The sequence below is a fragment of the Temnothorax nylanderi genome, unplaced genomic scaffold (assembly GCF_030848795.1).
Source record: "Temnothorax nylanderi isolate EJ_2023f unplaced genomic scaffold, tnyl_v1.0 TNYL_tig0360_pilon, whole genome shotgun sequence".
Taxonomy (NCBI): domain Eukaryota; kingdom Metazoa; phylum Arthropoda; class Insecta; order Hymenoptera; family Formicidae; genus Temnothorax; species Temnothorax nylanderi.
The window spans coordinates 170,848-195,172 of record NW_027249422.1 but is presented as its reverse complement, the minus strand read 5'-3'; the positions used below and the strand labels follow the sequence as shown (position 1 = coordinate 195,172).

At 36.1% G+C, this 24,325-nt stretch overlaps 1 long non-coding RNA gene and 1 other non-coding gene across 2 annotated transcripts in view; one reads left to right on the top strand and one right to left on the bottom strand.

Annotated features, from left to right (window-relative positions):
• Window positions 1-1,695: 1,695 nt before the first annotated feature.
• LOC139781758 (uncharacterized) overlaps window positions 1,696-24,325 on the bottom strand; it is a 63,369-nt gene continuing 40,739 nt past the window's right edge. The window contains exons 2-3 of the long non-coding RNA XR_011720661.1: window positions 20,666-20,708; window positions 1,696-1,742 (exon numbers count right to left, since the gene is read on the bottom strand). This is a non-coding gene — a long non-coding RNA (uncharacterized lncRNA). The remainder of the gene's footprint in view (window positions 1,743-20,665; window positions 20,709-24,325) is intronic.
• Window positions 8,759-8,878, top strand: LOC139781759 (5S ribosomal RNA). The gene has a single exon (XR_011720662.1). It is a non-coding gene; the product is annotated as a 5S ribosomal RNA (ribosomal RNA).

The following is a 24,325-nucleotide window of genomic DNA, read 5'->3' as shown; positions in this document are numbered from 1 at the left end:
GAGAGAGAGAGAGAGAGCTGCAAATGCATAAGCATAATGTACCCATCGCGATTTACACGCAAATACAGCGCGTGAGGGAAGTCGGGTACACGAAAATGGCGGGTATCGACATTGCGGATTTCACAGTGGACAATAGACTGATCAAAACGTGCGACATTCGTTTTGCGTGTACTGGAACGAGCCAATCAGGCTGATGAGGCAAGCGTTGTACAAATGCATGCGTGCCATGTATACAGAATGTCCACGAACTTCTTTTTGCGGAAGATACCTATGGCGAGAAACGTGTACTATATCAGAGACAGAGAGAAAGAGAGACAGAGAGAGAGAGTTGGATGTAGATTTTAATTAAAATTAAGCTCAAATTAAATTTTGTCTTTCCATATTAAAACATTAAGCTACAATTCTTATTTATTCACAATAAACCCGTTCAGTACGGCAAAACATAATGAATCGCAAAGTAGCAGCAAATATATTTTTGATTTATTGATCAATATACCAATTTGCCAGGAACAGTAGACTACAAAATTTAATAGATGCCAGATTTTCAACGTGTGGTATCACTATTTACAATACAAAGATATACATTATTTATTTTAAAAATCGAAAACTTCAAAGATTATAATAATTTACGTAAAAAATAAAGATGGAATTTGTATTTTTAAAATGTCAAAGACGACAACTAGAATTAGTCGTTCTCCGGCCGTAAAAAAGTATCTTCGGATAACGACTTAACATTTATTCGAATAACATTTGCGATAATGTTTGTTAACTTTTCCGTATATCTTAAAATAATTTACATAACATCTTTATATTAAATGCCGTAAATTAACTTTAGATTTTGTTTAGTTTCATTTATGATGTTAATTCAGTATATCTGTTTCCTCTTTCTTTCGCTCTTCTCGCTCTCATATTTCCGTAATACACATTTTTCTATTTTCAGATCTTTATTATGCACATTTACATTTTATATGTGTACTTTTTGTATTTTCTTATACATTTTCACATACTACATGTCTTTATAATGGATTTATATAACGGATATTTTCTTTTAATATAAGCTCAAAAAATAATATAAAATGTAATTCTAAGTTATTATATTTTCCTATTTTCCGAAAGCTCCCATACATCCTATTCAAACACGGCAAAATATAATCGACAAGACAAACCGATATTGTGACAATAGAATATCAAAATTAAAAAAAGACAAATGCCTGCCGTTGGTGCACCCTTTTGTATTTCCGAATGATTGTTGCGGATCAACTATCGTTAGCGAATTGCACGTATGCATACAAAGCCGGAATAGAAAAAGCATGGAAAAAGGGAAAAATCTCAGTAAACAGGGAATTCATTGCGATAGTTTGCAACAGTTAACAATGCAGCATTTCGAGCTTCTGCATGCATACAATCACTATGACAAAATTAGGTTCTATAACGATTATGATGTTATAGTAGATGGTCGTTACGATACATTTTATAAATAACAGGATTGACACAAAAGAGTTTAAAAATATTTTATATATTACGTCTTAAATATATAGGTATATATTAATCCCGAACCAATATTAATACTATTAATCTTTAGATTTTCTCCAAGTCTTTTTAAAAATTTAAAAGAACTAATTGAAATTTAACGAAAAAAACTACAGTGTTTTAGTTTCAATTATACAATTTCGCACTAATTCATTATATACTCACCATAATGATGTCGAACGGGGCTGCGGTAGATGAGGCCGTGAGTCAATCTGAAAGCAAATTAAAATAATTTTTAAACTCATATAATTATCCAAGATAGCGCGAAATAAGCTTCTGCAGCGTCTCAACAAATAAAACGACAATGATTTTCAATTATTGAAATCAGATTTTGCCGCTATAATATTCATACAAGCATTTAAAGTTAATGATATTGATATTTGTCAAAGCGCTATAACGCGATGACGCTAAATCGTCACGAATAAGTAAATGGTTGCGAGGAGAATACGGTATACGAGTAAATATAAATGTTTACCAAATCAATGCACAGCTGTCGCAATTGTTCCATTGTTTCGAGATCACATACGCACATACGCGAATACGAATCAGCGGGAGAAAGAACGCGGCTTACAATCATTCGCGCTAATCACTGATCACTTACGCGACACTGCCGAGATTCGCTGTACGCGCGACTCATTTTGAAAAACGCAAACAAAGCGAAACGAAACGAAACGCAACGATTGTTCGCCTCTGGCGTTTGACGAACGTCCATGTTCGTTACGCGCGCGCTCGATACGTTTTCCGCGCGCATGAAAAATTCGAATCGCGTCGCGTCAACTACATGCCAAAGCGCCGGCGGTGACGTCACGTACCGAGCTCGGCAACTCGGCGGGAATCGCCGGTGAGGGCGGAGAGATCCGACGGCCGCGGAACTAACACCGTTAATTGCCATCCAATTGACATCTTACTCCGACGCTCCCGTCGCGAGCATACAACGCGAAAACGATGAGATAGCCGATAATTAGCGCGCCGATGAGGGCGCCGCGCCGACTCGTGCCGGAGCAACGCGCACGCCGCCGGTTAGCGAAACACAAGGGCCTACGGTCAACGTGACGCTACAAATGCTTTGGAGCGTTCTTCTTCTCCTTCTTTCTTCATTGAAAGAAAAGAGAAGAGGAATGCTTCGAAGCATTTGTAGCGTCACGTTGACCGTAGCCAAGATCGCACCCGCGAAATAACCACGAAAGCGCGTCGCTTGATTCGGCACTCCCGCGACGCAGCGTTCACGGATATCTGACTGCGAGTCTCGATCGCGGATAAATGGTCGTTTGAGCGGTTCACTACACACCACCTGATGCCAATAAAAGCTAAAGAAGAAGAAGAAGTCGAGCGGATGAACGCGATGGCGATGCGATCCCGGTGTCGTCGTCTTGCGGCGAAACGAGAGCGCGCGGCGCGCGGCGTGAGTGAGCGCCGAGCGGCGCGAGTGATCGACAAGGACAACCGCACCGCGGCGCGGCACACAGCGGAGCCGGCGCGCCGCGCCGGTGGTGACGCGGCGCGGGGGTGACCGGGGTGACGTCGGTGATACCGCGCGAGTCAAACGAAAAACCGTCGAGTCACGTGACGCGCCAGTGACGCGCGAGCATCGTAATAAAATCGCGACCGCTGCGCGTTGCCGCGCTCAACGTAACTCGAACATAATAACGACGGCCGATCACTGCCGCGTGTCTTAATGCGATTAATACATCAAACGCGCTCGGCCGTTCGAACGATGTTCTCGATGCTCAATTAGGCACGCGATGCATCTCTCACGGTGGTGAGTGACGCGCGATACGCCGCTCACGCTCCCGTCCGGTCGGATAATTAATCTCATTTCGCTCGGTAATCGCTAATTTCTTTTTTATCCATGGTTAGGTATGCGAATAGTAGCGATTATAAATGACGGACTAGATTTTTCGACAATATAAATGTAATATACTGGAGTAACAACGAATCGCCACGTTTTGCTTCGTATACTATGTTAATTTCAGATATTTAAAAGCAGCAGCATTTTAACACATCGCGTAAAGTGAACAAACGATTAAAAATATCTGACAAAACGTAAATGTTATTTTTTATTAATTCATTTTATTTTACATTATTCTTATGCAAAAAATAATTTATCGAAAAATAATTCATCGAGCTTTGTGAATATTAATTTGATAGCGTTACAGCATATTACTAATATTAACAAAATTAATAAGCCATGAATAACTCTAGCTCGTTTTCCGAATGTGTGACATACCTATTTTGCTTATAATTTATATCATAGAATTTTGAAACTTGACTTTTTATCGAAACAAGTATAAGTGTATTGAAGGAAATCGCGATTATCGAAGAAGCACATGTATAAATATTAACTGAATGGCGATTAATTACATTCACAAGGCGCGTTAATTACATTCACCGAAACAGAAAAATCGATCTGCAATCACGGTACTTAAACGCGAATCAAAGGTACATACCTAGCAAGATAGTGCCTGCCCTGAAAGTCTATAATTCACGCCTATAATTCGAGGTAGACTGAGTCGCTAGTTCAAGCCGGTCCACACTGATTTATCGTCGCGTATCGACTACCGGCATCACCAGCATATGTTCGCGTCGAATCTCCGAACGAAACGACGGGTGATTGTGGCGTGGCGTTAATTGGGGTACGGTAATAAGCTCATTTAAGTTCGTAAGCAGGAGGGTCTCTCATATACCTTTTCACACCCACTTACGCCGTCATAATGGTACGTAACGATCAGCAACATACGCCTGTTTACATAATAATTTGCGAATAGGGCTTTCTAAACTTCGTTCTACTACGTTCTTTAGCCGGAAGAGTTGAAAGGAAACGAGAAAGCCGAACTCGGGACAGTTGGAACAACAAGCCTAATGCGTAATACAATTGTGACCGTGTCTTCGTGCCGTGAATGAGTGAGCGAGTGTCCATGTGGAAAGCGTCCAAAATGACAGAAGTAGGTAAATGTAGCGACAGCGCATCCAGAACTGTGAGTACGTTCATTCATTTATTTATTATACTTGCGGAATTAATTGTTCGTTTGCGTCCGACGATTTGTCATCATTGCGTCATAACGATTGCGCTTTTCGGCAGACGATTGCCGTGTCTCTCGATACGCGTTTTCGCAAATTAAATAATAAAGAATAAAAGCTGTCGACTGGCCTTTGTTCCGCTAACGCATCAATCTTTTATCGCATTAATCTTTTATCTCGTTCTCTGTTTTGAGTAAATGTAAACTGACGATAATTCTTTCAACTTTTATGCAATAGATTTGATAGAAACCGCTCTTTTTTCATTAGCTCCATTTTATTCCATTGTAGATATAACGATAACTATTATTTTATTTAAACGTTGGAACATTGTTCTTTTTATTATACAATCTGAATCGAGAATGTGTCTGCCTTCCATGATATTTACGTTTATTTGATTTTTTTCTGTTTTTACAACATTCGTATATCTTAATTCTCTTTAAATATATCAGCACTATCCGACATATATCTAAAAGCCGTATTTACAAATCGTACAAATTGCAATTAAGTTATTTTGTAAGAAACAAACACAAACAAGAAATGGAAGTAATCAGCCGTGTCATCAATGTACCATCGACATCGTAGATATCGTCATAGATCCTATTATCTGCCGTCAGAACGGACCCTTCGTTAGAAATTCATAGTTTCCCCGTAGCGGAAATATCTCTCAATTTGCGGGGCGATTTAAACGGTATTTCGAAGCAAAAAGTGAAGACAGGCTTGAAAGGGACGGTCGAAATTCAGCATTTCATTTCGATAAGCACGAAAGAGCCAAAGTTTGATACACGATCAAAATTAGTCTTCACAGAGAGAGTTCGAAGTTAGAACAACAAATTCTCTTCGTTTCCTGTCTCTCTCTCGTCGCGGCGGTTATAGCAGCGAGAATACCTGTTATCGTTATATGATGCGGAAAAATTGACTGGGAACCCTCCTTCGCTATGTTTTTCCTTCTTTTTATGTCGTAGATGGCGATATACTATTTTCAGTACAGAAATATTTTCTTATCACAAGCAGACTTTCTTTCTCAAAGAGATTTTCACAAACATATTCTTGTTTCTTTTTTTTAATATTTTTCTATCATCAATTACTTGCTGTAGCCTTTTACTTATACCAATTTATTTTTTTGTTATTTATTTCCAAAAAGCACTTGATGTTTTTGATATAATAAAATAATTTGTGAAGACACATTTAATATCATGATTATTTGCTCATAATTAATTGACTTGCATTACATTTTATTAAAATATTTAATAACTACATTGCAGTAAATTCCATCTTAATAATTAATATATTAACGTCTAACTTATATAAATTTATTAATAATAACTTTCGAAACAAATTTCAATCCATTATTTCTAAAATAATATCATCAGACGATGGATTATTTAAATGAGCAAGACAAGTTGACAGATAAGAGCTCACGGAAAATACTTTTCCATTTCACGTCAACTCTCACGCGAATATCTCACGCACCCTAAAGCCCCATTTTATCCATGCGTTCTCATCTCTGCGACTCGTGGAGCATCCTAGAAGGAATTTAGGGTGCCGTACACGTTCGTTTTTCGTTAACCCATAAAATCTCGTAACGTTCATGGAGGAAATAGCCCGTTACAGGGGCTATCGTCCCCGGAAAAAATGTCAGGCTAGCTCCTGTCCATCGGCCAGCATATGTAATGGATTAACCTATTTTTATGTAATGCGTCACGACGTGTCACGCGTGTCACATTTGCATATCGTATGTGTCGCCGCGAGTTTCCCATAGATATGCGAGTGCAATCAATCAAATCGTGTTGGATCTCCGGATTTTCCCTGCGGGAGCGGAACGACGAATGGATGGCTCGATTTAAAAACGAGTTATATTGAAACGTGTCGAAAGCATCCCTTGAATTTTTTGCGAATACTCGAAATTCGTATGAGCATTTTGTTTAATTAATTCGTTCGGCCACATTTTTCGAAAACGATAACCCTTAATAGATAAAATATTTGTTCATTAAATTATTATTTTAAGAAAAGTTTATTGAGATAAAGCGTATCATAGTTAATATTTAATTATTAACATAATTAAAGAACAATTGCAAATATGATACGCGATAAGATCGAATATTCGGCAAATTTTCATACGCTCTTGTATCACATTAACGTAAATATTTTTTAAATATATACAAAATAATTTTATATTTAAATATTATTTTAAAAAAAAGATAAATAAATGCAGAAATACGATATAATAATGACAATGACCAATTTAACACGTGCAAGATAGTGAGTAATAAGCACATCCTTAAATTTCAAGTAAAACACGTGCAATTAATAGGGAAATAAAGATACGGGAGGATCATACAGTTAACGACTGTTAGTATATTAATCGAATTTAGGGGCAACCGTGCGAGTATAGAAAGGTGTCGTTACTGCTCACTGCATGTTTCAATATTTCGCGACGCAGATTTTTTTTACTCTATATTATTTCGCATCGGAATGGAGAGAAGAACGGGCTTCGGTAATTAGCAGAATTTAAAAGCACCTTTCTTTCGCTCGCCTGCACCATTCACTAGGCAATTATCGGCAAATAAAATTGCGCGATTGGTTAATTTAAAAGCTCTTCGCTTCACTTCATTTTTTATTGTCTTCTTATATTCAACTGACGATGAAATTTCGATAACGGACGTTCAACGTGGAAGTAATTTCGTTGTGAGTTCCGCAAGTTTCGCTCTTGCGTATGACTAAAGTGTTTCGTTCAAATTACACGTCATTTAACTAGAGGACTATGCAATTACCCGCTTATAATACTCGCCATTAACGTGATAATACCTCGTATGAAAAGATATGCCAAGATAAATTATCTGCTACCATCTTTTCATTAATCAAAATCCGCAAATCACCGGAAGCAATTTACCATGTAATTTCTTGATTGATACGCTCCGTATTACTTTTGCATTCTTTTTTATCATTTTTATAATAAATTAAAATTCTATGATAAATTGTTTTATTTTTTTCCTTAAAGTAAGAATGTTATAAACACATTTTTACTAGACCGCTCACAAAATAGTACACCTGATAAATTTTCTAATATAAGTAAATAACGCGCTAGCAACTCTCTTATTGCTACATGTTGAATAATTGTAATATACTATATGAACAGCGATTAACAAAAAAAATAACTAGAAAGCTCTGTCTACTAAAATTATTACATTAACACAGTTTTGTTACACGAATGTGATTCGCTTCTACATATATCAATTCTAAACTTCTTCATATCTTTGTTGCCCCTTTTAGCTTTCTCTTGATTTTTGAACGTTTTCAAAGGATTCCGCTGTGTCCAGATAACGGAAACATCCTGTGCGCTCTACTCCGACAATATCGGAAATTTATCGTGTGAAAATGCAAACACGAATGATAGGAAATGCAATAGCACCACGCGTGAGCCACGTGGCTTTTCGTTTCTCACGGGAACTGTATATTTTCTGGTATGTACGCGTAGCGAAGCGGTACTTCATATACAGCGCGGAATACACTTCCTATTGTTCTGTTCGCCCCTGCGTAATCTGTTTCTCGAAAGACCAGCAGTAATGTCGGTACGTAATGTGGCTCTTTCGTATGCAACGCACGTACGACTGCCTCTGTCGCATCGCGCGCAAGATATTTTCCGGAATTCCCGAGCGAAAGCGGAACGCAGATGAACTTGCGCTCTGATATCGTCGCACCGAGTGCATCGCCAGAAGAAAGCTAGTTCTATATTACACACACAATAATTCGCATTCCAGCCATGGGACAATGTGTCCAGTCAGTTCTCATTCACCGCGATAGCGCCGCGATTATCATCGCACGTTGTGGAAACTGAGAAAGTCAGCGAGCACTTTGAAAAATCGGGCGACACGTTTGCGGTATCGTTCTTTCGGACTTGCCATCTCCCTTTTATCTGCTCCCATTCTGTCCCTTTACATTTTAAAGTTAGATGGTTTTATACTATAATGCTGTAGTCCATGAACAATGAAGCTGTTAAGATTTGTAACTATTTAAAAACGAAACGATCTCTATACAGTTAACATTTTATTCTCAGAATTTCAATATAATTGAAAAAGCTCTGGCTCTTCTTCAGAAAGTTTCAAAATTCCTTTTTGTTTAAGAAAAGTTGATAATTAAACATATCGCCAATCACGTTGAAAACTTCCGAATTAAAACTGGTTAAATCGTTACCGAATAAGTCAAATTCCCGGGTAACATTCATATCGCGTTTTAAAGTACCAGTTCTCGTCCGATCACTGAAGTCAAGCAACGCTGAGCACGGTTAGTACTTGGATGGGTGACCGCTTGGGAACACCGTGTAATGTTATCCAAAATTTTTTTTACCTTATTAAATTTTTTATTTTTATTTCTTAAATAAAAAAGTAGTGATCCAAAGATATCTTTTTAGTTTTTGTTATATATATAAAAATTGATCAATATAAACTTTTTATTTCACTTGGAATTTAAATCTAAATTGATTGAACCTAAATGAAAAAGAATTCGAGGAGCAACAATACATTTTATATCTATGTTCCGAGAAAACCAGCACGTGAATTTAAATCTTTTATTTTTGAGGAATGCCATAATTTTAAATGCTACGAAACTATATCTTGATCGCTCTGTGGAGCAATCTTCTCTTTCGAGAGTACCGCAGTTCCGACGCGACAGAAGTTTTCATATTTCAGCTTCGAAGGAGTCCCTCCACAATCGAAATAAATTGCGTCCACAAAATGCATTTTCATTCCGACGTTGACGGTATTGGCTAAGAGATATTTTCCCGAATGCGACAACTTCTATGATGCCGCTGTAAGTGTACTCCTTGTCAGAAATTATGTTAGAGAGCACGACATAATTTCTCTGTTGATTTCAAGCAGTCAATATATTGTACAGATTATACAAACTGTAATAATATATTACTTATATGAATTATACATAAATTATCCGTTAAAAAGTATACTAAAACGCAATCGGACATTTTTTATTAAAATATTCTACATAATATTTTTTGAATCTATTTTATAATATATTTGCAATATTATAATATATTTTAAAAATCTTGTCAAATATTACACGTTTGTTCTAATTTACTCAGAATATCTAAAAATTTTCAACCATAATTTTTAACGGCATTTCTTGCCAAAAATGAATCAGGAATCTATTTTTAATTGATCTGAGCTATAAAACAAAGTCGCAAAAAGCTTTTTATATATGAACACCTATCTTAATGGTACTTATTTTAGTCTCAAATTGTTAACAGAACTGTATTCAAAACTTTGGATTTGATTTTTCATTATTCTATATAAAAAGAAATTTGATTCTTAATATTTATTAATAAATTTCTCGTAATTATGCTAATTGGTTGTTTAGTCAAAACATAGGTGCAAAATGCACATATCGTTATTCCTATTTAAATTAATTTTTGTTTAACTATTCCTAATATTTTACATTCTGATTAAAATAAAAAATTTATTGTGATCAAAAAATTCTTTTATTTAATAACATATATGAGTAATTTCGGATTGTAGCAATGAGTAAGAACTGTTTTTTATTGTATTTAAGCATTTCGATCCAATGTTCTTAAAATTGATTTTAACTTGAAGGGGAATAAAAACAACTCAATTCACAGATATCAATCAGTGTCACTGTCGATTATACGCAATAGCACGCAAAATCTATTAGTGTGCGATCGGTTATCCGTCTATCTGTCAATCATCGATGTTTATCGCTTGATCGAATCATTTTACTTTATTAGTTTCAATTAAATGACATGACTGCAAAACATGCGGTGCGCCCCTATGGCACAAGAATGCCAAAGGCTATAGAGAGTGGGGAAAGGTGCTGTGGAATTTGGGGTACGATACCACAAGTTAGGGACGTTAAAGGGGAGCGCCTTAAAGCAAATAGTATCTTGGCTTCTCCTTCGTCGACTATTAACGTATTTTAAATGGAAAAAACCGTCGAAGTTTTTTTTAAATAAACTAAAGCAAGAAATTTATAAATTAATGTAATATATTTTTAACTTTTGTCTTTTTTTCTTAAGTTATGAAATAATGTTACATCAATTGTAATACTCGATGAAGACTATTACTTTAGAATCTTTAGATAATAAGTTAATTAATACATATTGATCCACATATAAGAAATATTAGGAATTTATTTTCTTACGTTAAATATTTACATTTTATGATGACACATTATCAATATAATAGATATTTCTGTTAATAAATAGTAATGTTTTTATAAAATTTCCTATATTTTAAAGTCCAATCTACTTTTAAGAAATTATTTTTAAAAACACAATAAATTTCTGCTTTACTTCTTTCTATTTTACTCTGTTACATATAGACAAATTCGATCGGTGTTGGCGATCGCTTTCCAATTTTCTTCCCTCTGCTACGAATACGATTGCTACGTGATCAGCAGAAGAGTAGGCACCGAAAAAAAAGATGAATGCGAGTCCACCGATCGAGCCTTTTTATGGCGATCGATCGGAGTCCGTTGCAACGAATGCGAACGATACTCCGTTAGTAGCGCAGAATTTCGTTCCTTTTCACGCGAACAAAGTCCTAACGAGAGAAAGAGGTATCTCTTGCTTGCAGCGACCAAAAAAACCTCAGACAATCCGTAACGATCAAGAGTCACACTCACCTCATTTCTGACAAGAAAAACGCGCCGCATCGACCATAAAACTGCAAGCGTGTACCATCTTTTTCCTTCTCGGACACGAGATTCGTCGCTTCCGTAAGGAAGCCAGACGAGACGCAAAGAAAGACGAGGAGAAAGTTTACTCGAGCGACGGTTTTCCGCAGGGATCACGGGGGTGGCTTTTCTTTTCAAGATCCGCGGGAGATCCACGCTCTTGAAGTCTGGAGATCCACGGCGCCATTTCTTTATCTCGAAATCAAATCTTCAAAGATAAGGCTGTTCTTGCAGACTCGTGATCTCATGTATCTCGCGCGGAACCAAGATACCGCGTCGAAGTCTGAGGTAAAGTCGAATTGAAGACGCAACCAGTCACGGTTCTCACGATATGAACGCTCCCAAGTTTTAGCAGCAAAATAGTAACTTTTATCAGAAAACCAACCATCAAATCATCTCTCATAACGTTATACCTAGGTTCCTTTATGAGAAACTGTTTTGTATTTTATTTTAAAATTATTGTATTATTTTATAATATGTATTTTACTGCAGTTGTGGATAAATTCATACATTTCTAAATTAAGCAGAATTATATGTTTGATACTATAGATAACACCAATTTGCTCTTTTATTTCTGATATATTAAAATACTTTTCGACTTAAGATAAAATAAAACTCTAATTCATTTTTGTGAGCACTCTAAGTTTCACTTTAATCACGAGTTTCAAATTCAACTGTACGTTCTCTCTACATGAAATATATTTTTATTCCTCTGCAAATATCTACCGTTGTAATTTACGCTCGCATACTATATATTGCGTATTACCACAAATTCTCAAGCGTCAAACGATCTCAAGATTGTGCAATAACCGCGATTCGTGTTTTCTCTCAACGCAAATGTCGCGGCGCGCGTGGCGAGAAAAAGTGGCGGTAAACTGGCGGTGAAATAAAATCGCGAAAGACCACTACGAGACATTTTTCCTTGGAGTTACCATTGCACGCTTGTGTAACTACGGCGCGGAGAAGCAGTAAGTGGAAAATCTACTTTGAGCCGCGCCCCCGTGAAATTCATATGCAGGTGACGGCGCGAGATTCGCTCACTCGCTCCGCGACGTAACGCCGCGAAGCGGAAGCCGATCTCACTCCGTTCCTCGAGAAAGAAGTAGCCAGAGAGTGTCCTGTTGCCTCCGCTGCGCTGCGAGCCTTTCTCGCAAAAGCTGAGAACTCTGGATCTGAATTTATTCTTATTTAAAATGGAAAAGTTTCCGAGAGGGGCGACGACAGCGACGGCGCGGCGTGGCGGCGCGCTCGAAAATACGTAATTTAGTTTCGTCGGTCTGCAAAGAGATGAACGCATGGGGGGGGGGGGAGGATCAGGATTTGAGGGAGAGTAGAGAAAAGAAGAGAGGACAGAGAAAGATAGGAAATTCATTCTTGCACCTTTTTACGAACTGTGGAAAATATGGCAGCGAAAAGCGTTTGGAGAGAGAAGTTTTTCCCGACCAACTGTCCTCGATTAGAAATCGGATTTATTATACGGAGAGATAGTTTAGAGCGCGACTTTTAATCTCCTCGGAGCTTCTTTAATGTGTAGACGTATAACGGTAAAATTTATGAGAATCGACGCGCGCAAACTGTGTATGAAACGTATTTCCTTCGTACATTTGATATGTTAGCATAAAAGATATTAATACAAAGATAAAAGTGCCACTTTTAACTAACTGGAAAACATCATTCATCTTTATAAAAGTTGTTGAATTGCAGATTATATATATATAGATATATATATATACATTACGCAAACGTTTAAAAAAGTTTAAAAAGGATATAGACATTCGTAAAGCGTTAAAATCATGCAAATGTAATATTCCACGATATTTAAATGAAACAACATTCTTCTATCAGTTTTATTCTCGATTATATAAAAAAAAATCTATGTATATTGTTATTAAAAATTCCAAAGAGAAACGTACAAAATCAATTCTTACTTATTTTAGACTGAGAGACATTGATTCAACTACGTAACTAAAATATAATTAAAAGAGGTAAAGAGACCTTGTTGATGTGTGTGTGCAATCACGTCGTGCACCAGAGAATACCGCTATTGTCGAGGAAAAAAGTTTCATCACAACATTACGAGAGAAAAAATATTAGCATTTTGATAAGCATTCTATATTCAGATAAATTCCTTTGTAGCACCATTATAAGTAGAGGATATAACAACACGAGATACCAAAGTATTGATATGTATATAAAATATAACATAGATCTGAAAAATTTAAAATACGAGTTTGATAGTTTTACGACAGATACATAATCCTGCGGCACAATACGTATAATAGTGTGATAAATATAGAATTGGTAATATATGTAAATAAAATGCTAATTGTTTTCTAATGCAAAAAACTAATGACAGTAAAATTAGTAACAGATGCATCGATAATAACAATGCATTCAAACACTGCTAGAGTTTTTTATTCAACAAGTATAAATAACTAAGTATAAATACTAATACTATAACTATAACTAATAAGTATAACTAAATATTAATACTATAATTATAATAATATGATACTGTTAAGTCAATAGTACTATTAATATAAATATTTAAACTGATTGTGAGAGAGTTAAACCAGCTAGGCAGTTAAACCAGATTCAGTTGATTCAATTCCAGGGTTTTTTAGGATCTGCAGATTTTAAAAACTGCAATGGATGTATATTTCTTTGCATTTCCTCGCATTCATGATGTTGCGTTTGAGTGATATACTGATATATGTATGGACTACGCGCGCCAATGTTCTGACTCGTTAAAGATGACGACGTCGCTCGATTGCAATCATAATCCGAGTAATTTCATGTGGTTTCAAATTAAGCAGTAATGACGCGACCAAGAGTCGATCGTCCGCGAGATACGAGCGAAGCGACAGCCGGAGCAACACGAGAATCGAGAGGAATATTCCGTATCGTCTTCGTCGTCATCGTCGTCGTCGCCGTCGCCGCTGTCGTCGTCCTAGATTCCCTTCAACGCGTACTCGATTACAGTCGCCGTCTCTCGCTGCCGCGTTGAATCCCAATAGCGCGAGATTTTAGTGTATACCGCATTCGCGCGATGTTCGTTCGTCGAGAACGTGTTATCGTGAAACGTGTTCCGTATACTATGCCGCTTAAGAGCCTCCGCAAAAGTGGCCGATCTAGAGCTAAGTGCTTCTGCATCTCATGAGAAGAATTTTTCAGACTTGCTGAAAAATCGGAAGGAACGATTCCTTAATCCTTAGCTGTTATCAATGCCATTTGCTTTTCAGTTACAATTGATTCCATTACTTTAATATCCCTTTGAGGTAACATTGTGCATAAATTGAAGTTCGGTTATGCTTTCGTTTAAAAAAGTTATTTTAAATTTAAACTTAATATTTAATTTTAAATATTAGGAGAAAACGAGACCGACATGATATAAAATTAATTTAGAAGAAAATACCATTACGGTCCGAGCTGGATCTTGGTAGCCTGACAATATTTCTGTGTATTATTTCCAAATACACATATTTCCAACATAGTAAACTGCGCGCCGATTGTTTGTCGGCTTTAAAACACAGTTTTCGTTGGAACAGTTATTTTAAATTTAAATATACATAGAATCAAGAAATATAATTGAAAGTGAAGTCTTTAAATGATTAGTTAATTTGAATTATTACAAATTTAATAATGATTTCAAAACCAATAGAAAATAATTATTAGTAATGTAAGTTACTAATGTTTACACTATAAAACCGTTGCAATTTTTATTTTCCTAAAATCTCGATATAAAAGCAGTTTAATCGATTTAATTCACTTAATCAATTCACACCACATCGCTCGAATTTAAATGCGACCACATTTTGATCCAAAATTTAGGTTAAAAATCTAAATCAGATAATATAGAATTCGAGGAACTTTATGCAAGTCTATAATTAAACAACAGATGTAAATGCAAGCTAAAATTTTCAACATAAGTTTCATTACCATTCTCAGATGCAACTCATTTTCGATGCGACTACGCACTCAATTTGTATTCCATCTATTGTATTAAAATTCGAATATATTTTCCAAAATAGAACTATTATTGATTTGCGCAAAAATATTTAGTTTCCTCTCTCAATTTGTGCAATATCATATCTTTAGTTGTATCAACAATGCAATTTAGAAATATAAAATTAGAACAATTAAGTTTTGCTCTCTTATAAATTAAAAAAGCGTTTCGTTACTTTTCAATATTTGAATATTTCGCAAATTACAAAACTAGACTTATTGTTAGAGAGAAATAATATTATACTCGTATAAAATCAATTAGCGAACATTATATTGTAATTATATTGTAAAAAATTTTGTTTAATGAGGCAACCGTGAGGATCGTAAATTTGAGCAACTCATCTCCACCTAGAAACTTTTTAATTTATTACAGATGCAATTTTCCTTAATGTTTAACGGAAGTGAACTGCGTGATGTAATGGTTGCGGTGGTTAGAGAAGGATGCATGACGAGAGTTCGCACGCCACTTTAAAAATAAAGTTTCTCCGGAACGAGGAGACACAGTCACCTAGCGTGGATGAACCACGAGTCCCTCGGGAAATCTTACTACACGCAGAAACATCGCGCTTTACATACTGATATCAGCTTCATATCGGTCGTCTGAGTTAATCGCGGAGAGAAAAACTACCGGCTCGCGGTCGGAAAGGAGGATATCAAAGATGTATTAACATCATACGATTTCGCTTGTTCATGCATATTGAAAAAGATTGATCCATCTCTGAATACTTTAACACGAATTCTCTTTTTATGGTTCGTTGCTTCATCCGCTCCACTATATATAGCGTTTTCGAAACAACGACACTCAGTTTTCGTTGAAATTATAGAGTATATTCGTTCACTTGTGCCCGAATATAAAGGCACTTCAGTATATCGATATGTGAATATTGCGCTAGATAGATATTGCTCCACGTTCGTTGCGAAGACGACAACCGATGGATAGTTCATCTTTTATCGAGCCAAGGGGAATATAAATCTTCGTTTCCTACGGGATGTTATACAAGGGAGATGTTTTACATTATGAAAATCTCTATCGCGAGACCGGGGAAACTTTCGAAGGCAGATGAGGGTGGTTGCGTAGGATGTTTGATGCTCAATGTGGCGTTCTTGAAAGATTAATGTGAAGAAATATAGGTTAATCGCACTTTGTCTTGTTCCCCTGATGGGATTCATTAATTATTTGCAAAATAATCATATTTTCCATATACTAATTCGATATTTGAATATGTGTACTACAGAGTGTATAAATATGCAATATAATATACATTAAATATATGTACAGAAACCGTAAGTTTTAGGATAAATGTACTTAATACTTTTATTCTCAAAATTTGCCTTTCTATTATAGAATTTAATCATAAAAAACTGGCTATTCCATTTTAAAAAATAAGCCATCAGATTTTTCCTATGCCTTTATCTGAAAAAGAAACTATCATGCCAGCATATTATGTCTCAAAACTATACAATTTTTGTACATAATATTCTTCTTATTACTTGAAGTAGCTGAGATATTTCAGGTAGATAAAGTTAGTAAAACACATTACGTATTATGTATGTATATTTTTTTAACTGACCAAACTTTTTTAAGTTTGAAGTTTAAGTAGTAAAAGAAGAAAAATTTATCTATTTTATTATCTACGTTCGTGAATACATTGTTCGAGTGGATACAGTACAAGTAAAATTAACCAAGAAATAATAGATAAAAATAATTTCTTTGTTATTTGCATCATGTACCCTGCACAATCGAAATATACACTTTATCGATCAATACACTTTTATTTAAAATGGGAATAATATTTCCATTACCTATGTGATATAAATAATAAAAGAAGAGATTAATATTTACTTTTATATTCATACATATTCCTCTTATTAATTATGCGATTTAAATTTTATTCATTTTAAATAAGTTCTAAAATATGAGAAAAATCAGAAAAGAAATATCTGAAATATTTGCATTCAGGAATATTTGGAAGATTGCATGCTAATTAAGTTATTTTATTTTTTCAAATAAAAACACACACTAACTTAATTAAAAATTACATACTATAATATAAAACTATTACATACATATATTATAATATAAAATTATTATATTCTCGTCTTAAGACTAATGCTCAAACGACATTAAATACATAAAATGGAAATATTATTCTCATTTTAAATAGAAGTGTATTAATCGATAAAGTAGTGTATATTTCGACTGTGCATACACAGAAAAAAAGAAGTGTTAAATCAAGACTTATATTCTTGTATATAAGCAAGAATCTATAATTTTCTTATAAGAATTTCAACTTTTTATTTCAACTTTTTTTCTTGATTAACCTATATAAATACCTTCATTCAAACAAGTTTTTTTCGTTTAATGCAATTTATATCTCATTTCAAGATTATAGATTCTTGCTTATATATAAGAATATAAATCTTGATTTAACATTTTTTTTTCTGTGCATGATGCAGATAACAAAGAAATTATTTTTATCTATTATTGCTTGATTAATTTTACTTGCACTGTATCCACTCGAATAATGTATTCTCAAACGTGTTCAAGATCGATATATGCTCCGGACAGGATGTCTTCTTAGGCGGAAGATTCGTGGCTATATGCAAGATATATATGTCGTGAGCATTAATTTAACGCTCTCAAAAGCAATTTGCTGCCTTGTCACAACAAGACGAATATTGCAGACGATGTAACTCGTCAACCTATGTTACTCTCTCGCACTGCTTCTCCACCTGTCCCTATCACCATTTCTTCGAAACGGGCTATACTCCGACCATTCCGTTTGACCGGCTCCGCTTAGTCGTGCGACATGGTGTTAATAAATTACGGATATGCTCAGAACTACGCTTACCAACAAGCGGCACCTAAGTAACTGCTAAGAGACTTTAGTATTTAAAGCTGTTTTAAGATCTTTAGAGACTCTAAGCTCTCTTGCGCTTACTACTCACATCATCTCAAATATTAAAGTTTATCTATGGCTCTTTCCCTCCCTCCCTCTCTCCCTCTCTCTGTGTATGTACATATATATGTACATATATATATATATATATATATATATATATATATATTTATTTATTTATTTATTTATTTATTCCTCATGCTAAATTTAATTACTTAAATGTATAAAAAAATTGTCCTTTCTGATAAAGAGTTTGATTTTTATAAATCTATTTTTCGAATTATTGCAAAGCATTAACTGCAACTCATGTTTTAATTACTGATAGCATAAATCAAGAGACTTTATTTTAATAAATTTTTACAGGCAAATATTGGCAAACAATTTATAATATGTTCACATCTTATATCTTTGATAGAGAATTTAAAATGGAAAGACACTCGTAATTTACCTGGTCTTATACTAACTTCTTAATACTCAGAACTTTTCTTCTTAGCAAATATACATCAGAACGTTCCAGAGAAAAGTTTCTTATGAACCGGAGCCAAGACTTCACCGCTGCCTTGAGTGATCACAAATGCAGCTTAGTGTTCCGGATCGCAGAATTTATGCGTATACTTGCCATCCTTCTTTACGTAATGTCAAATACTAAGGGACGCCGTGAAAGTAGGTTCTGCTATCAGAAACGAGAGCTAAGAAATCTAGTGTGATGTTTCATATTTAAGCTATGTAAGCGGATTGCCATTTCGTGAAAGTCAAGCGCGGGCTATTTCTGGATGCGAGAGAGAGAGAGAGAGAGAGAGAGAGAGAGAGAGAGAGAAAGATTTTACACTATTATATTATTGTAAGTGACGTTTTGATAATTCGGGGCTTCCAGCAGTATAAATTAACGTGACGTAATTACCGCGGCACAACATAACCGGCGACTATAGATTTGAATACACTTTCGAGTGGGACACATCAAAGTATGTCTTACGTTTAAATTTTATATACGTTTATTACACAATTTATTATATTAAAATGATATAAACATTTTTTTTCTAACAATAAGTATAGACTAGTATAGAGAATAAAAGTAAAGACTTAATATGAAAGAAACTAGAATTGCAGTATTTTTAAAAAATCAATATTTGTTAAAAACAAAAGCCATTATGTGTAAAATTATATATAAGTATCTCTTTTTATTTTTCTCTGTGAAGCAGCTATTATATCTTTGACTAATATGAGATATAAATATTGCTGTCAAACGCAATCTCAGTGTAATTTATATCTTTTGCCAGAAAACTGTTATATAGTTCCATCATTTATCACGAAATAATATGTTCTACTTTCGTAATCGCATACATGTAGCGTTTGTGGAAAGAAACTTATAAAATCACTTAATAAAAAGTTTTATAAGAAAAAGATAAAAACTCTAGAAAATTATTTGTTTGCATTAAACTGCATTTTTACTATTTACTGCAATTATAATCTTCCTTAAAAAAAATGCGAACATTAATAAAATGTCTCTCTGAAATATAACATGACGATCAAGGGAATTAAAATTTTTAATTGCTTATTAAAAACTGAGTTTTCGGCTTAGCTGAAAAACTATTATAAAAGACTCGCAAAAATGAAGACATAATAATTATTAACCAAGTGAATAAGATACTTTTATTTTTATTTAAACTAAATTTCTAAAATTAAAGATTTTTAATGTTTGACGGAACTTGTAAAAATTTCCTAAATCAAATATTATACGTTGATACTTCTTAAAATAATAAAATTTTTTGGAGTTCTACAATGCATTTTACACTTACGTGCCGTATTAGTGAATTTATTACAAAATTAAACATATTAATTTTATTTTTATACTTACGTTCTTATCCATTTTAATTAAGACCATCTTGCTGTAGATATAACTTTATTTTCTTATTTTACTTCTAATTATTTTTGGTTAATAATATATTACTTCTAGCACTCTATGCGTTTTAATAACATGCATGGCATTTAAGTACCCACGAATTATCAGTTAAATATATTTTTTTCGGTAATAAAGACATATTTTAAGAGCCGATATTCTATATTTTATTTATTTCAGTTTGGCGTGATATTAAATTAAAAAAGATCATTAATTAAATGTACGTATTCAAGAAAAATATTGCGTTACTATATGTATGGCAGCAACGAAAAAACGATCAAAAGACATTATTTATTTTCAGCACTAGCATAACGAAGTCGAGTTCCGCGAGTTTTTATTGACGTAAAACTGTAGTACAATTTTTCTAATGATTTACGTCGCAAATTGTAAATAAAATAAAATAAATATTTTATTTTATATCCTCTCGTATCGGTGAACGTGACATTCATGTATGCATCTAAACAATAGTAATGATATAATGTCTAATAAATTGTTAGAAAAAGACTGTTTGTGATTATTTCATAATATCTCATTTCTCATAGATACATTTTATTTACGTTTGTAACATAACTTTAGAAATCCATTGCCTCGATAATGAAATAAAAAAATAACTCACCGGCTGATGCGCAACAGCGGAGTTGTAACAACTCTGCGTCGATCTGTAACATACAAATATTTTTACATTAAAGCAGTGTCCAAGAGATAATAATCAATACTTGAAGTAAATGATTATATCGCGCCCGTTAAATTTTTAAAACATTATTCTAGGATATCTGATTTTAAAATGTTAATGCAAGAAATAATCGCGGCTGCGTATTTCCGCATTAATCGTTCGCATAATTAATCCGCAAAAAATGCAAGTAATATTACGACCGTGTGAATAAAAGGGAGACGCAACGTTCGCGACGTAATAATGTCTCTCTTCGCATATCCTGGAGATCGAACTCCAGCATCTCCGGCGAAATTGCGTCTGAGTTAAACCTCAAACGAGCAATATGGGTATCACGTATAAATGGGCGACTCAAGTCGCGCTTCAGAAAATGACGGAATCCGCCACAGGACCGATAGGACAGCAAAGTAATAACCAAATCACGATTACTCACCTCACGGTTGCCCCGCTCTCGCCCGATGCCTCCTAGGCCTCCTCCTCCTCTCCTCGATCCTCCTTCGTATCGCATCTCCGTCGGCGCACTCACTCACGACGCGGCAACGTTCGCTCGCGAAAATCGACGATATCGGCGCGATTATGATCGCGCGACGCATTCGACACTTTGCACGGCACTCCCGGTATTATTGGTATTAATCTCGCGACGCGGCGCGTACTTTGTTAAACGGCGACGGAAGAATTACGGCGGAGAAAGCTACGAATGAAACTATGCGATCCGCTTGACGCCCGTCGGCCCGTGATGCCCCGCGGCTCCCGCGCCCCGCAGGTAGACTCTAACATGGCGGAGAGAATTTCGTAAATCGCGCGGCCAACTTCACTCGCCACTCTCGTCGGGAGCAACCGTCGCGAGAGCGCTACACTTGCCGCTTGTTAGGCAATTTTGATTAACTGCAATTAAGTCATCGATTTATGCGAACACTCACATTCGTGTCTATCCTCCACGATCGCCAAATATCAAAAACGATGAAATACGAAGTTAAACGTACGACGTTAAGAGACTGTGCTCGCTAATTAAACACGTCGCGGCGTCACTCAATTTATTCCGCTCGATTCCTTTATCCGTGTTCCGAAAACAACTTTTATTCTGAAGCCACGCGACTCGCACGGTGCGAGGTGCGAGTCGTGCGACACGACGCGAATCAAGTTGACGGTTGAGAAAAGCGAGACGGATCATTCGAAAGAATGTGATCGAATGCGATATACCTCGGTACCCGTATAAATTCCAAGGCACATGTGTTAAATGAACATTCGAGGTATCACAGTTTTTCGCAATCTAAACAATCGGAGTCGGCGATTCGTGTATTACTTACTCCGCGTTGCGATACGGGAGCGGGAGCGCGGGAGCAACGACGTCAGAACGGGCCACGAGCGCCGCGGTATTTACATGAGTAGTGAGGATAGAGTGGGGGTAGGGTGACTGCACACAGTACACACGATGCGCGGTCGGTATGCGTAAACAGCCTACCGGGCCTACCCCCCCCCCCTCACCACTGCTCATGTTACCGCGGCGCGTGCGGCCCGTTCTGATGTCGTTGCTCGCGGATCACATCGCGGAGTAATATACTTAAATATACGAATCGCCAGGTCCGATTGTTCAGATTACGAAAAACTGTGATACATCGAATGTTCATTTATATGGCCGGTCTACAATCAGTCGTATGTCGGAGTCGGATGTCGCGTCGGAACGTAGCCGATGGTCCAATAAGGAAAATTCGTTTTCGAAAAAGAAATTCTTTCATTGGACCATCGGCTGCGTTCCGACATTCGACTAATTGTAGAACCAGCCTTAATACGTGTGCTTCGCGGAATTTATACCGAGGTATATCGCGCGCGCATTCGATTACATTCTTTCGGATGATCTCGCTTTTCTCAACCGTCAACTTGATTCGCATTTCGTTTCGCGTCGTGTCGCGCAGCTTCAGAATAAAGTTTTCGGAACACGGATAAAGAACCCGAAATTGAGCAAAATCGAGTAAAGGCCATCGTACATAAAACGCATAGCTTAGCATAAGACCGCTAAACCAATGAGCATCCAGCATAAAGTTATCGCCATATTGATTTACATAAGATGCTCATTGGTCCAGCGGTCTTATGCTATGCGTATGCCTATGCAATTTTGTGTGCGATAGCCCTAACGTCGCGCCGTGTTTAATTAGCGATCACAGTCTCCGTTAATGTCGTACGTTTAATCGTATTTAATCATATTTTGATATTTGGCGATCGTGGGGTATATACACAGTGTTCGCAAATCGATGATTTAATTGGAGATAACCGAAATCGTTTCATGAGCAGCAAGTGTAAGGGCTATCGCACACAAAATTGCATGGGCTACATAAGCATAGCATAAGACCGCTGGACCAACATCTTAAGTAAATCGATATGGCGACTTTATGCTGGATGCTCATTGGTTCAGCGGCATATGCTACGCTTATGCAAAGCTATGCATTTTGTGTGCGATGGCCTTAACGTCCTCGCGACTCGCGACGGTTGCTCGTTGCTCCTGGCGAGAGTGGCGAGGTGGCGAGTGAAGTTGGCCGCGCGATTTACGAAATTCTCTCGACTCCGCCGTGTTAACATCTACCTGCGGGACATCAAGCGTAACGGGCGTCAAGCGGATCGTTCCTAGCTTCTCCGCCGTAATTCTTCCGTTGCCGTCTAATAAAGTACGCGCCGCGTCGCGAGATTAATACCGGCAGTGCCGTGCAAAGTATCGAAAGTGTCGCGCGGTCATAAGTGACGATATCGTTGATTTTCACGCGTGAACGTCATTTCGCGTCGTGAGTCGCGAGTGCGCCGACGGAGATGCGATAATGGACCGACGGAGGAGGATCGAGGAGAGGAAGACGAGGCCTGGGAGGCATCGGGCGACAGCGGGGCAACCCTGGGGTAATTATTATTCGGTTATTATTTTGCTGTCCTGTGACGGATTCCGTCACTATCTCAAGCGCGACTTGATTCGCCCATTACGTGATATTCATATTACTCGTTCGAGGTTCCGGCGCAATTTCACAATTTCGGAGTTCGATCTCCGGCATATGTGAGAAGAAATATTACGTCGCGATCGTCGCGTCTCTCTCTTATTCGCACGGTCGTAATATTACTTGCATGATTTTTCGCGGATTAAATTATAAGAACGAATTAATGTTGAAATATGCTACCGCTAATTATTTACTTGAAGTATTGATTATCTTTTGGACCCTGTTATGTAAGAATATTTATATGTTACAGATCAACGCAGAGTTACAATGCAGAGTTAATCCGCTGTTGCGCATCGGCCGGTAAGTTATTTTTTTATTTCAATGTCGAGGCAATGGATTTGTAAAATTATATTACAAGCGTAAATAAAATGTATGAGAAATGAGCTATTATAAAAGAATCACGAATAGTCTTTTTCTAACAATTATTATATCAAAATTTTTATTATTATTAATTTATATAACAAGATAATTAATGCAGCGGTAAAGTGTTCTGCATTTCTTAATCTCATGAAATATCTTTATAGAATATATTATTTATTCCTACAGTTATTATAGAAAAAAACAAAAAATTGGAACATTAAAGATTAAGAATATAAAAGTATATTTTACAAATGAACTAATATATTGTAAT